General features: G+C 47.2%; 1 protein-coding gene and 1 pseudogene across 2 annotated transcripts in view; one reads left to right on the top strand and one right to left on the bottom strand.

The window, feature by feature from the left end:
- The window catches only part of DCL1 (dicer-like 1), a 193,755-nt gene that overhangs the window by 114,444 nt on the left and 66,201 nt on the right, over positions 1 to 13,110 (bottom strand). The gene's annotated exons all lie outside the window — the stretch shown is intronic.
- Positions 701 to 4,327, top strand: LOC147430779 (uncharacterized; annotated as a pseudogene).

The raw sequence follows: 13,110 nt of genomic DNA, 5'->3' as shown, positions 1-13,110 counted from the left end.
AGTGTTTTAGTGTTAGTTCTCTGTAACTTTGTAATTTCCGTACTCAGACATGGTATCAAATTCACCAATTGTAACTTTTTGGTCTCATAGGTCATTTTGGCCTTTTTGAAGACGTTAATATAACATTTCTCTCTGTCCAGACGCCCACGACTATGGAGGACTACACAGCATCGACAAAGGCTGCATCAGAAGATTCGGATCACTCTGGCATGGTCAGACTACTAACCATGGAGGAGATTGATGAGACCCGCCAGCAACCGATGTTGGATCTCTTGTGATCTAGCTATCCCAGCTAGCTGCTTAGTTCACACCTAGCAGTTTAGGATTCCATAGTATTTTATTTTGTCATTCTGTCATTATATCATCTTGTTACTCTGACTTTGTATTAGATCCACCACATTGTAACTTTCTGGTCTCATAGGTCACTTTGGCCTTTTGAAGACGTTAATATAACATTTCATTTCATCTCTCTCTCTCTCTCTCTCTCTCTCTCTCTCTCTCTCTCTCTCTCTCTCTCTCTCTCTCTCTCTCTCTCTCTCTCTCTCTCTCTCTCTCTCTCTCTCTCTCTCTCTCTCTCTCTCTCTCTCTCTCTCTCTCTCTCAAGGAGATTAGAGGAGGTGATGCATAACAGAGACATCATTCTACTCACAGAGACACATGAGAGCTCAAAGAGAGGTCTACCTCGAGTACAGGACTATCAGTGGGAGTCTACACATAGGAAGTGCACACGGCACAACACCACTAGAGGATCTAGCAGAGTAGCAGTCCTCTACCGCCGCTTACTCCATAGCAGGATACGGATAGTAGCTCGTGACCCAGGAGCATGCTACATGTGGGTGCGGATTGAGCTCTCTGAGGAACACATTCTCTACATTGCCATTTGCTACTTTGCACCCAGTGGTTCTAGATTCACACAGACAGGCGGAGGAGAGACAAATGAAGCTCATACACAGGGCGGGGAGGAGGAGGATGATACACTTTCACCATATGCATGTCTACGGGAGGAGATCATGGAATACTCGAGGCTAGGAGAAGTTTTCCTCACGGGAGACTTCAACGCCAGGACACAGAGTAGACAGTGTGACATCTACGACTTTGACGACCCAGAGCTACTCTCCACCATGAAGAACACAGAGGCAGAGAGGACTTCCAGAGACACCACCACACCGAAACCATACGGGCGACATCTACTTCGTTTGGGATCACAGCACCGTCTCGTTATTTACAACAGGATGGCGCAATGGCCATCATCTGGAGGCTTGACTTGCATACCACCATCAGTACCCAGCGGCGGCAGTACAGTGGACTACATCATCGGCTTCAGAGAGGCAGCTCACCTCCTCACATCCTTCACCATCCCCCCATTACCTATTGGGGCTGACCATGCATATCTTGCTCTCTCTTTCACTGGCTCACCCATCTCACACACACCACCTACACTCACACCACACACCACCATACATTTCACACATGAGCTAGCCAGAGTTTACTCATCACATGTCTATGAGGGGATCTACACTCTCGACCCAGATACACCACTCTCTACACTCACTAGCCAGCTTTCCGCAATTCTACACACCTCGGCCCTCAGCTGCTTTCCACATACTACCCACACTCGTAGACCTCCACCCTCTGGGACGATGCCCCAGAACTGGTGGTACGATGACGAGTGTAGGGATCTATACAGGCAGCTACGGGCTCGACAAGCCTTGGAGGAGATCATTGAGAGCGAGGTCAGGCGACAGATGAAGGCCATCACACGCCGTAAACGGCGGGCCTTCGAAGAGGCGCAGGAGCTTGAGCTATACCATCTTCTCATGAGTACTGACTGTGCCACCGCATGGAGGATTCTCAGAGAGCCACGCCCCACCACCCCCTTGGAGGATCCTCAGATTTGGCATGACTACGCCAAGCGCCTATACCAGATACCTGGGCAACCACTGATCCCGGAGCCATCCGACCCCCGACCTACCACCTCGACTTTCTTCACATCTAGTATGGTGAAGAGGGCTATTCGACGCCTCCAGCATGGCCGCTCAGCCGACCACACTAGACTACAGAGTGAGCACCTCATCTATGCAGCAGACACCCTCTCCCCCTTGATAGCACGTCTCTTCAACCGCCCTTTGGTTGAGGGACTACCAGAGGAGTGGACCATGCACACCATCGTGCCTATCCACCAATCTGGTGACACCTTGGACCCAGGGAACTACAGGACTATCATGATTGGCCACACATTGGCCAAACTATATGGAGCAGTTCTTGAGGCAGAGCTCAGCACATATGCAGAGGCATCAGGGCTACGCGCACCAGGACAGGCAAGGTTTCGACACACTTTCTCGACCATCGACCACATCTTCGTGCTTCGCTGCCTGATCGACAGAGCGAAAGCACGGAAGAGACGACTCTACTGCTGCTTTGTGGATTTCCGCAAGGCTTTTTACACTATCCCTAGAGAGAGACTCTTTCAGCGTCTCCAGGAGCTACAGATACCATCTGAGATGATATGGGCCATTCATTCTTTGTATGCACAGGTCATAGGCAGAGTGCGGTGCCCAGGTGGAGTATCGGACCCCATTGCTAGCACCATTGGTGTGAAGCAAGGATGCCCCCTCTCCCCGACCCTATTTGGCCTCTACATCGACGAGATAGCAGACTACATCCTACGAGCAGGCAAGGCGGGCTCCGACTTGGCAGGTACACCAGTCCATATTATGCTCTATGCAGATGATATTATTCTAGTTTCTAAGACACAGGAGGGACTACAGAGCCACCTACGTGCCTTGGATGATTTCTGCACACATAGAGGGCTCATAGTGAACCTTGGCAAGACCAAGGTCATGATTTTCCACACCTCCAGGACAGTCCGAAGTAGAGCAGTGCTCATTGTAGCAGGTGGACAGGTTGAGGTAGTTGATTCATATGTATACTTGGGGGTGACTTTCACTAGCACCACTGGTAGATTTTCCATGACCCAGGCAGCTAGAGACCGGCTTACAGGAGGATATGCAGCACTGGCCACCTTAGAGCGCAGATGCCACCAGGCCCACTTCCAAGAGCCCCGTACCAAGGGGTGGCTTTTTGACACTCTAGTTACACCTGCCATGATGTACGCTGCCGCAGTATGGGCACCAGGGCTACTAGCATCTCTCTGGACACAGATAGAGCGCCCACAGATCATTATGATTTCTCGTTTGCTCCATAGCAAACCATCAGTACCACACAACATCATCAGAGCAGAGCTAGCGGCACCCCCGATGCTAGTAGAAGCCCTCTTCCAGACAGTTTGCTTCATCCAGCGCATGCGAGAGCTGCCACCAGACAGACTCACCCGCAGAGCTTTCGAGGCATCGATACAGCTACACCAGGAGGGGACACCAAAGCATGGTACTCGCAGGTCATAGAGTGGTTCACATCACATGGCCTAGACATCACAGACTTGCCTCCTTTTCAGTATGATCCCGACTCCCCACACATACGCCTCTCACACCATGAGAGGAATAGAGTTCTCAGACAGGATCTCTGGCAGCTATACATCAGAGAGACATGGATCACACCCAGAGAGCCTCTTCCTACGAAGAGGCAGTACTACAGAGACCACTTCCTGACCATCCTAGCAGATGGGTTCATCCAGAGACCGAGGTACATGGATGTCTACATGCCGCACAGAGCACGGGTCACCATTGGACAACTCAGAGTATCATCACACCAGCTAGAGATTGAGGAAGGGAGAGCTACACATGTCCCCAGAGCAGAGAGGATATGCAGACTTTGCACAGCAGACATTGAGAATGAGGAGCATTTTGTATGCAGATGCAGAGCATATGAGGAGATCAGAGGCAGATACCCGACCTTGTTTGCAGATCAGCCCACCTTACATCAGATTCTTGAGTCCAGAGACCAGCGACAGTTCGGCCGCTTCCTCATAGAGGCACAGCAGCACAGGGACTCTCTCCTTCAGACATCATCAATCGTGAGAGACGAGCGCCAGACACAGCTCACAGACTTCTTCCAGAGGGACACAGTAGTACCACCATCCCAGACTACTCAGAGAGGAGTGACTCTACAGCAGGCTGAGGTCCGAGCTCACAGGCGTCCATGTCCCCACGGACGTAGGGCACCCCGACTTCACCAGAGAGAGATCCAGGAGATTCAAGAGCGTTACTACAGATCTCTAGAGGAGAGATGCATCTCGGCTTTTGCAGACCCAGCCGCCATCCTACGCGGATTGTGCACACCTCACCCACCCATGCATCATGTCTTACACCCTGATTACGGGACTGGATGGAGCTAAAGATATGATAGCACTTTCTCTCATGATTGTATATACCCCAACATATAGGATTGCATTTTTACCCTGGTCTAGAGCTTTACCCCCCCCTACCCTTGTACCACCTCCCTTCTCTCCCAGTCATTACACAGGATAGCTATTTTTTGCTTTGTACCTTTTATCCTTCATAGGATATCCAGAGGACACTTACCCCCATGTACTTTGATTTGTCTCAGAGGCCGATTTCGGCCTCTTATGGACGTAAAAAAATCTTTCTTTCTTTTCTTTCTTTCTCTCAAAGAGGGCATACGGGCAGCAGGACAGGTAGGATTCCACTCGACCAGATTTTGACACTCAGAACCATTATTAAGGAGGGTAGACACCATGGCAGGAGGATATATTGTAGCTTTGTGGATTTTCGCAAAGCCTTTGATACAGTGCCACGAGCCAGACTCATACGTAGATTGAAAGACATGGGGGTGCCCATAGAGCTGATCTGGGGGATCTTAGCTTTATACAAGACAGTGGTACGACAAGTACGTACTACTCAAGGCATGTCCGACATTGTTCACTCCACCATTGGGGTGAAGCAGGGTTGTCCCCTATCTCGGACTCTCTTTGGATTATATGTAGATGAGTTTTCAGATTATGTACATACAGAGGGTGATAGAGGTGCTCAGCTTGCAGGGACATGGATTCCATTGCTATTATATGCTGATGATATTGTGCTGAGCTCCAATTCTCCAGAAGGGATGCACCGTCATTTGGATGCACGGCATATATTTGCACGGGACTGTGGATTGTCTGAGAACCTTGGTAAGACCAAGGTAATGGTGTTTAACCCCACAACGCAGTGGGTAAGGAGGTCCGCCCCCACTTTTACATATGGTCGAGAGACTATGGAGTATGCAGATACATACACTTATCTTGGGGCCGTTTTCAGTGGTCCAGTATTTTCCCTGAGGCTAGCAGCAGATATGCGATTGACCAGAGCCTATGCAGCATTGGGGAGACTTGAGAGGATATGTTCTCAGTTTCAGTTCCAGATACCTCGAACAAAGCTTTGGCTCTTTGACACTTTGGTCACTTCGGCCATGCTGTACGGAGTGGAGATATGGGGCCCCTCAGTTGATCATCATAATAGAGCTGGCAGTACTGATGGATGGAGATGTATGGAGAAGCCCTTGGTGTCTATTATTTCTCGGATGATTAGGGCTAAGGCCTCCATACCACATGACATTGTTAGGGCGGAGCTCATTGTTCGTCCATTGGTAGTGGAGACACTCACTCGATCAGTTTCATTTATGCACACCACTTGGGCTCTCCCTAGAGACAGATATGCTCAATTAGCACTACAGTCTTCGCGACAGTTGGCATTGCCGGGAGATAGATCATGTTGGTATGCAGAAATGGCATCTTGGTTTCAGTTACATGGCTTTAGTATGGACTCGCTACCCCCATTTCAGTTCTCTCTAGATGCACCCTCCATCCCCCTCACAAGGGCAGAGATTACCAGGCTCATCAGACAAGACTTGATGTTAGGGGCAACGGAAGTGAATGTTGAACTTTGCTCAAGATGAGTGCTCCGAACTGTGCTCAAGGTTCCTTTTACTTACGGAAGGGAGAGCCTTCCGTTCGTTTAGTGAGAGAGTGCAATGGACACAAACAAAGTGGATAAACAATGCAAATGAAGGTGCTGAGACTGAGAGACAGAGAGAGAAGAGAATACGACACTGGGAAGTTGTCAAACCCTCCTCCAAGGGCCCCACTCTCTACATCGAGAGCGGTCTACTTATGATTGCACAAATCTCTACAATGCTTTGGACTTGCCGATGATGTCGACGACGATGAGGACGACGACGAGACGGGCTGAAATCTGAAAATGCTAAGGGCTGAAATCTGAAAATCTTTATCTACTGAATTCTGACTCTATGTCGGTGACGATGTCGATGACGACGATGCAATGACGACGCGCTGAAAACGCAGATGCTGAAATCTGCGTTTCCGGGCTGAAACTATAAAGTTCGCGGAATCTGACCGTGCGGCGAGGATCTGCTACGGAAAGGTGAGATCTGCGAGGTTCGGGACTTCTACTGCGGGATCTGACTGCTGAAAACTGTAAAAGGCTGGTGCTACTGTGGATTCCGTCGCGAAGGAACTGCAAAACGCTAGGTCGCCTGCTGCTCCAAAAACGCTAGGCTGAATTCTGCTAATGCTAGGGCTGATCTACTGTTGTGGGGGAATCTACTAACGGCTGATCTGCTGTCATGAAGTGGTTCTGCTGTGTCTGCTAATGCCAAAGCTGCTCTACAATGCAAAAAACGCCAAGGCTGATCTGGTCCAAAAACGCTAGCTTTCTGTTGTGATGCAAAAACGCTAGGCCATGCTGGGGGTTTCTACTGAGAAGGTGCCTGTTGAGCAAGGTGCTCCTGCTGCCTCTTCCGCTAGAAAGTGCTAGCAGTAGGTTTCTATATATACAAACTTAGCAAAATTGCCTTGCCTAGTTTCCAATAAAAGTCACTTAATAAATAAGTGAAAAATGTCAAAATTAGGGAAAATAGGTCTAATGCACTAGAAAATTCCCTTGATGGATTCTGGTGGTAATGTTGATGATCATGTTGTGTGCAACCAGAGGATATGCATCTACTCTAAGTGTCTGGATACGCACGGTCTGCGAACAGACTCACAAAAGTGCCAGATCACTTCATATTCTAGACAAACTTGACTGAACTGAACCCTGGTCATGCTGTAGCTTGTCCACGGACACATAGGGTTGGATGTGTCACGTGACACTTGATTCAGTTGGATACGAAGAGGACATGGATACAACCTACACATGAGCTAGGTACGAAGATGTCTTTCTATAGAGAGCATCTTCTCCAACTCACAAAGGATGGTTTTGTGATCAGATCAGGATACATGGATACTCATCTATCCCGCGGGATACGATGTGCTATTGATCAGATACGCACATCCTCACATCAGCTAGAGATCGAGACAGACAGATTTAGAGGAGTACCCGCTGAGTCCAGGATTTGTCCCCTGTGCCAAATAGAGCCAAGACAGAGCTACATTACATATGTCACTGCCCAATATACTATGAGATATGAGGCTGCTTTCACTGTCTATTCAGAGAGGGTTTTGGGCCACTTTCTAGAGTCATGAGATACCAAGTTCAGAGATGCCTCGGATTATACTTACTGGAGATTCGCAAACATAGAGAGGACCACTTGAAGAGGGGCACAATGAGAGAGATCCAGCGACAGCGGATGATTACAAATTTCTGACAGTCATAGACAGAGGAGTTCGAGCATCCCCCACAGCATAACAACACCAGAGGCATACTGCTTGATCGGGCGATAGAGTTGGGGGGGTCCTGTCACCCACGGATGAGAGGGCCCTTTCGATATCGACGCAGATTGAAACAAAGGATCCATACCATACTGGCACGACATAGGAGCCGTCTCGGATACTGACGTATATGTACATGATGCCTCGACTGCGAGAGAGCTCCATTGTATCAGCTCACCCTTTGTATTCTCTTTGTATCAGCTTTCACCCCACCTCATAATATCTCATACTCAACTTTGGATAAAGCTTCCCCTTACCTTTCATCTTTCTAAGGCATGCCTTTTCAAACTTAAGAAGCACCCATGTCACCTTCCTTCAACCACAGGTTGCCTCCATGGTTGCTTGCTACTTTCTTGTGTCGTTCTTGACACTTTTTGAAACCAGCCCGTAGGGCGGTAGATTTTAGCTTTGACCCGATCTTTACTCTGTTTATCTTTACAACACAAAGGAACTTCGTAAAGAAACCTATGGTAGGAATTCAACACTTCAAGACATTTCACGACTTGGGAGCTAGAGCGCTCTGAAGTAGATAGCCACACCCTGTTGGCGCCAAAAGGGAAATCTCTCTAAATTGTCATGTACAAGCACCCGAGGCTTTCCCGAGGCTCCCATGGCATTACCTTTGCAATTTAGGTGTGAAACCCTAAAACTACAAAGAAAAACACAACAGGCTGTAATTCCCTGTTTCGCATCATTTTGATGCCGAGCAAACACATCTACCCGTGTCTCATGTGCTCCCGCACGCAATAGGACATTTCCTCTATAAATCGGACGAGTTTTCAGGAGAGAAAACTCTCCGTTTTCGCATTCCTTTGCGATGAAATTCTGCATATCTGAAGGGGATTAGCAATTAGCTAATCCGGTTTCTGTACAGAAGGCTCTTGCCTTGGCAAACGCACATAAAACCCCCAGAACTGTACATGGTCGTCTGAGAAGCCCAACTAGAGGGGCATTCCCATATGTGGAAGGGGGGAGAGAAATACGCGAGAGCAAATCATCACACTGCATGAGACAAGGGAAAAGGCAAGCTTTCCATTACAGTTGTGATCACCTACACCCACTACATTCTTTCAAGAGGCGGGTATGTCACAAGTTTGTGTTGTGGCATGTCCAACTTAAAAGACTGGCCGAGAGGACCAGAGGTTAGAGCTTGAAAACTCTAATCCTTTCGTTCGATGAAGCATGGCCGAGGGACCTAACCTCAGCAAAACCAGAACACATTATTTGCTGTAGGGGATGATGTGGCAGCTCAGCCCATGCTGACGTGGTAGCCATGATGGATAGGCAATTTTAGGCGCCACATTTTATACCTCATGCTTTTGGAGGTTCTTGCTTTGAGGACTTCTTATAACAATATATAAGAGTCCTTTGGGGCACTCTCTTGCAATGCATCTAGACATAGAGTCTCAGAGAGTTGGACCCTCAGGAGTTGTACCTTTGTGATCGGCAGTCAATAAAGAAATACCGAAAGGGGCCAGTCTTTGGGTCCAATGCATCTAGGAGCAGAACTCCGCCATTTCGTATTCTCTCTCTCTATTCAAGTTCAATTTAGTTATTTGCAGTTTATGTTCGTCTGTAGCTATTGATTTCTCCCTTGGAGTGTCCAAGCCTGTAACAAGGATCATAAATGATTAGTAGAGGAATTGTCCTTTGAAGAGAGTATGCTCAATCGACGTGACTCGAGCACCTACCTTTATTACACCAAAGGAGATTGTAATACTTTTAGCTACGGCTACAGATAAATGAAATTACTTTTTGTGCAGACATAATAGATTTATGAATTTATTGGTACCAATTAATAATTTAATCAACGTGTAAATTTTCACGTGCAATGTGCCATTTGGAAATTTATCCGTGTCTGGATAGTATGATAAGTAAAACAATAGTCGGACACAATTCAGAACAAGCACATGAATAAGATGGTGTCCCCAGTCCGCTCAGAAAAGTTAAAATTTAATATTTTTGGGGTGCCGCCCAAGAAAGTGGCTCGCCGGACACAGTGGAAATACGTCCCGATGGAAGTCGGCAGACTGAGTGGGAATTGACACGAAAAATCCACCGAGAAATAATGCTCCAGATGTGTTAGAGACTGGCGTTTTAACACTCATTTTTAGGTGTAAGGTTTAAAACCTTTAAAACTGGGTGGCCGAGCCAATCAGAACGCGGGTAGCTTTAATTAATAAACATTCAAAGAACTCAGCAACCAGCATGAGAAATAGGAAGGGGGCATCGTGGGCAGTTTGCGTGTCCTTTTTCTCTCCACGTGCAGCGCCAATCTAGTGCAAAAATCACCCAGCAACAATAAAAGGAGGTAGCGTGCTACCATCTGGGACCTCTCTGCAACAGTTTACACACACACACACACACACACACACACAGCTTTCTCCCTTCCTCTCAACGATTCCATGTTCTGGCATCCGTGAAGCCCATGCAAGGCTTTGCAACATGCGGCATAGGTGGATGGTAGCCATAAGAGCTTGTGTGCGTCCCTATGGGGAGGAGCCGCACTCAGACAAGCGTAGTATCGGCTGTCCACGCACATTTCAGCTCTCCAACGAATTTCAAAAGCAGTTTTCAGCCAAGGAGTACTCGTTTGGTCATCCCCTACGTGAGCAGATAACAGAAGAGATCTCTCCGGCCAAGAAGATTCCATAGCGAATAAGAAATAGCCGTTCTCAGCTATAGATATGAAAAATTTCAGCCAAATAGGCTCATGAATACATGCATCTTTATGCATCAGAATAATCTCTCGGAACAGAGAACAACATAACTTTTCCATTTTATATGCTTGTAACAATTCAAACTAATAGAAAATCTCCTCATAGGGGGTGGACCAGCCCATCTTCTAGTCTCTAGTGTTGTATTCTCTTTCAACGTTATTTTCCAAGTTCTGCTCCGTGTGGATACGTGAATTTAATTAACTAATCACAAAAGTATTTAAGTTCACGCTTCCGTTTCCGTGATAGTGGTATCCAACCAAGGTCCTCTCTTTTACTTTCCCACCCTTGGCAGCAAAAAAAATACCCGTCATGGCAAGACAAGCAGAAGAGCTCGAGTAGCTTGGGCAACCGATGGCAGAACTACAAGTCACTGTCGCTCAGCCAGAAGTGTCACAAGTGCTTAAGACCCTTGAAAAGGGAAAGCAAAGATGGTGGAGAAGCCACCTCAAAATCCCCTAAAGCCGATCAAAGAAATACGTCAGACTAGGGCTCCAACACAATCCCAGGGGGATCCTGCAGTGGGAACCTCCCGACAGCACAAACAAGATTCAATCCCTTCGCTAAATTACTCGAATTACTCGTCAAATAATTCTTTTATGAAGAACCTGGAAAATATCATTTCTGATGAGGATCTCCAACTTCATCCAAACGAGGCTGTAGATCAACCACTGGATGCAGGAAAGCAAGACGAGGATCAAAGAAAGAATCGACACAAAATCCTGGTGCCCAAAGATTCAAAAGCTATCTCCAAGAAACAGTCCTGACACCACAAGAAGAAGAAGACATTCAAAGATGGAGATATGGACGTCAAATTTGAATGCTACAACGGAAGGAGGGTGGTCAACAAGGCTCTAGCTTTCATCCGTCAGTTCAAAGTGGCCTTCGCAGAAGGCCACTTCTCAGAACGCTCGAAGCTACGCAAAGCAGAAGGCTCTCTCCACTGAGACAAATACCCCCACACGAAAGCAGCCTTGAGATCAACCCAAAGGCCCAAAAGAAGCCAAAGGGGGCTAAGAAGAGTAAATTCCTCACTCCCTCTCAATTGAAGGCCTACAGGAAAGAGGACAAATGTTTCTATTGTGGCGAGAAAGGCCACAGGAAACCAGATTGCACACAGCTTAAGAAACGCCCTCAAACATCAAATTCAGTCCCTGACGCACAAGCTAACACCAAGAAGGAGAAAGGAAAAAGGCAGATACAAAAGGGGTAGGGCAATCTAAATGGGCGGAGAGTCCCGATCCAGTTTGATCTAGACTCGACACATCACTTCATCTCGTTGGACACCTCAGAATCTCTCGGTCTCACTCGAGGGGTTGGAAACTCTGAAACCGGCCCGTAGGGCGGTAGACATAGGCTTTCACCCAAAACTTTACTTTAAGCTTTAACACACAGAGCTAGCAGAAGGAACCTGTAACGGGTATTAACACTTCAAAGCACACACGGCTCGGAAGCTAGAATGCTCCGAGCAGATGCCGACCACCTGTAGACCCCAAAAACTGGTGCCCCTTTCGTTATTTCTTTATTCCTTTAGAGGGTAAAGTTACAAAACTAGAGTCCTGGGAATCTTCACCTGTATCCAACTAGATCAACATGTTCTGGTAAAATTTCGGCAACATATTAACCCCAAAACTTTCCCTGAACAAATCCCCCTGCTTGAACTCACTTCCAAGGACACAAACCCTCTGTTTTCAACCCAAAAACAGAAATTACAGCTCGCTGTATTTACTGGTTTTTACCCTGTTTTCAACCATAAAGAGTCCCGGAATTGTCCTCTAACAGTGGAGCACTGTTTCCAATGCTTTTGGCATCCATACGGCTGCAAAACAGTCCAAAAACAGCACATAACCAGCGTTGGAAATGCACCTGTAAGGTGAGGTTACCACCCTCACCGATGCATGCTTTCGGAGTAGCAATTAGCTACGCCTGTTCCTGCTCAAAGAGGTTCTTGCCTCGGCACAGAAGCATAATACCACACAACTGTACAGAGGTCAAATGAAGAGCCCTCTTGTGGGGCATTACATTACTGCACGTAGGGGAGAGAGAGAGAAAGTTGACTCTCATCTCTTATTTTACATACAATATCTTCCGGCACTCGCAAGGGTTCTTCTTCTTCAACAAGGTCCACAACCATTGTGGAAAATGATCCAAAATTTCCTAAGTGTGGAGATAGAAACACAACCACCCAACCAAGGACATCCAAAACCATGATCATGGCATACTTGGTATCGTTGCAAGAGACTGTAAACAAAGGCGAAGACTTACGGGCACTTGCAATGGAGAATGCCATACTTGTGGTTAAGAATGGGAATCTCAAGAGGACACTTGAGATGCAAACAACACGTTTGATGCAACTTGAAGAGAAAGTCAAGGAATGTAAACGCTCTCTTGTGGACTTAGTGTGCAGGACATCATTTCTTGCACTACATTGTACATGAGAGGGAAAGCTTGCACACAATAGCTTGGGTACCTGCAACAATCCACCATGCAGCTAGAAAATGCAGCCCACGTTTTATTTTAACGCTTCTCTCTCTCTTAAGTAGTAAAATGCCCAAAAAGTGCCAAGTGGCACGCATGCATTAATTCCCCACTTTGGACCTTCTGGTCTAAATATATCTCAACCGGTTGCTCAGTTGACTCAGCGGCAAAGTAATGAAATGTTCCTCTTGTCATTCTGGAGCTAATGACGTGAACAGATTTCATGGCCCAAAATAGCAGTTCCCTAAATTTTAACAGATGCTTCCATTGGACTCTCATTGGTCATCTGACCAT

This window comes from Adiantum capillus-veneris, chromosome 21 (assembly GCF_014529385.1).
Source record: "Adiantum capillus-veneris isolate H3 chromosome 21, ASM1452938v2, whole genome shotgun sequence".
Taxonomy (NCBI): Eukaryota; Viridiplantae; Streptophyta; class Polypodiopsida; order Polypodiales; family Pteridaceae; genus Adiantum; species Adiantum capillus-veneris.
This window is presented reverse-complemented; position numbering and strand designations above follow the sequence as displayed.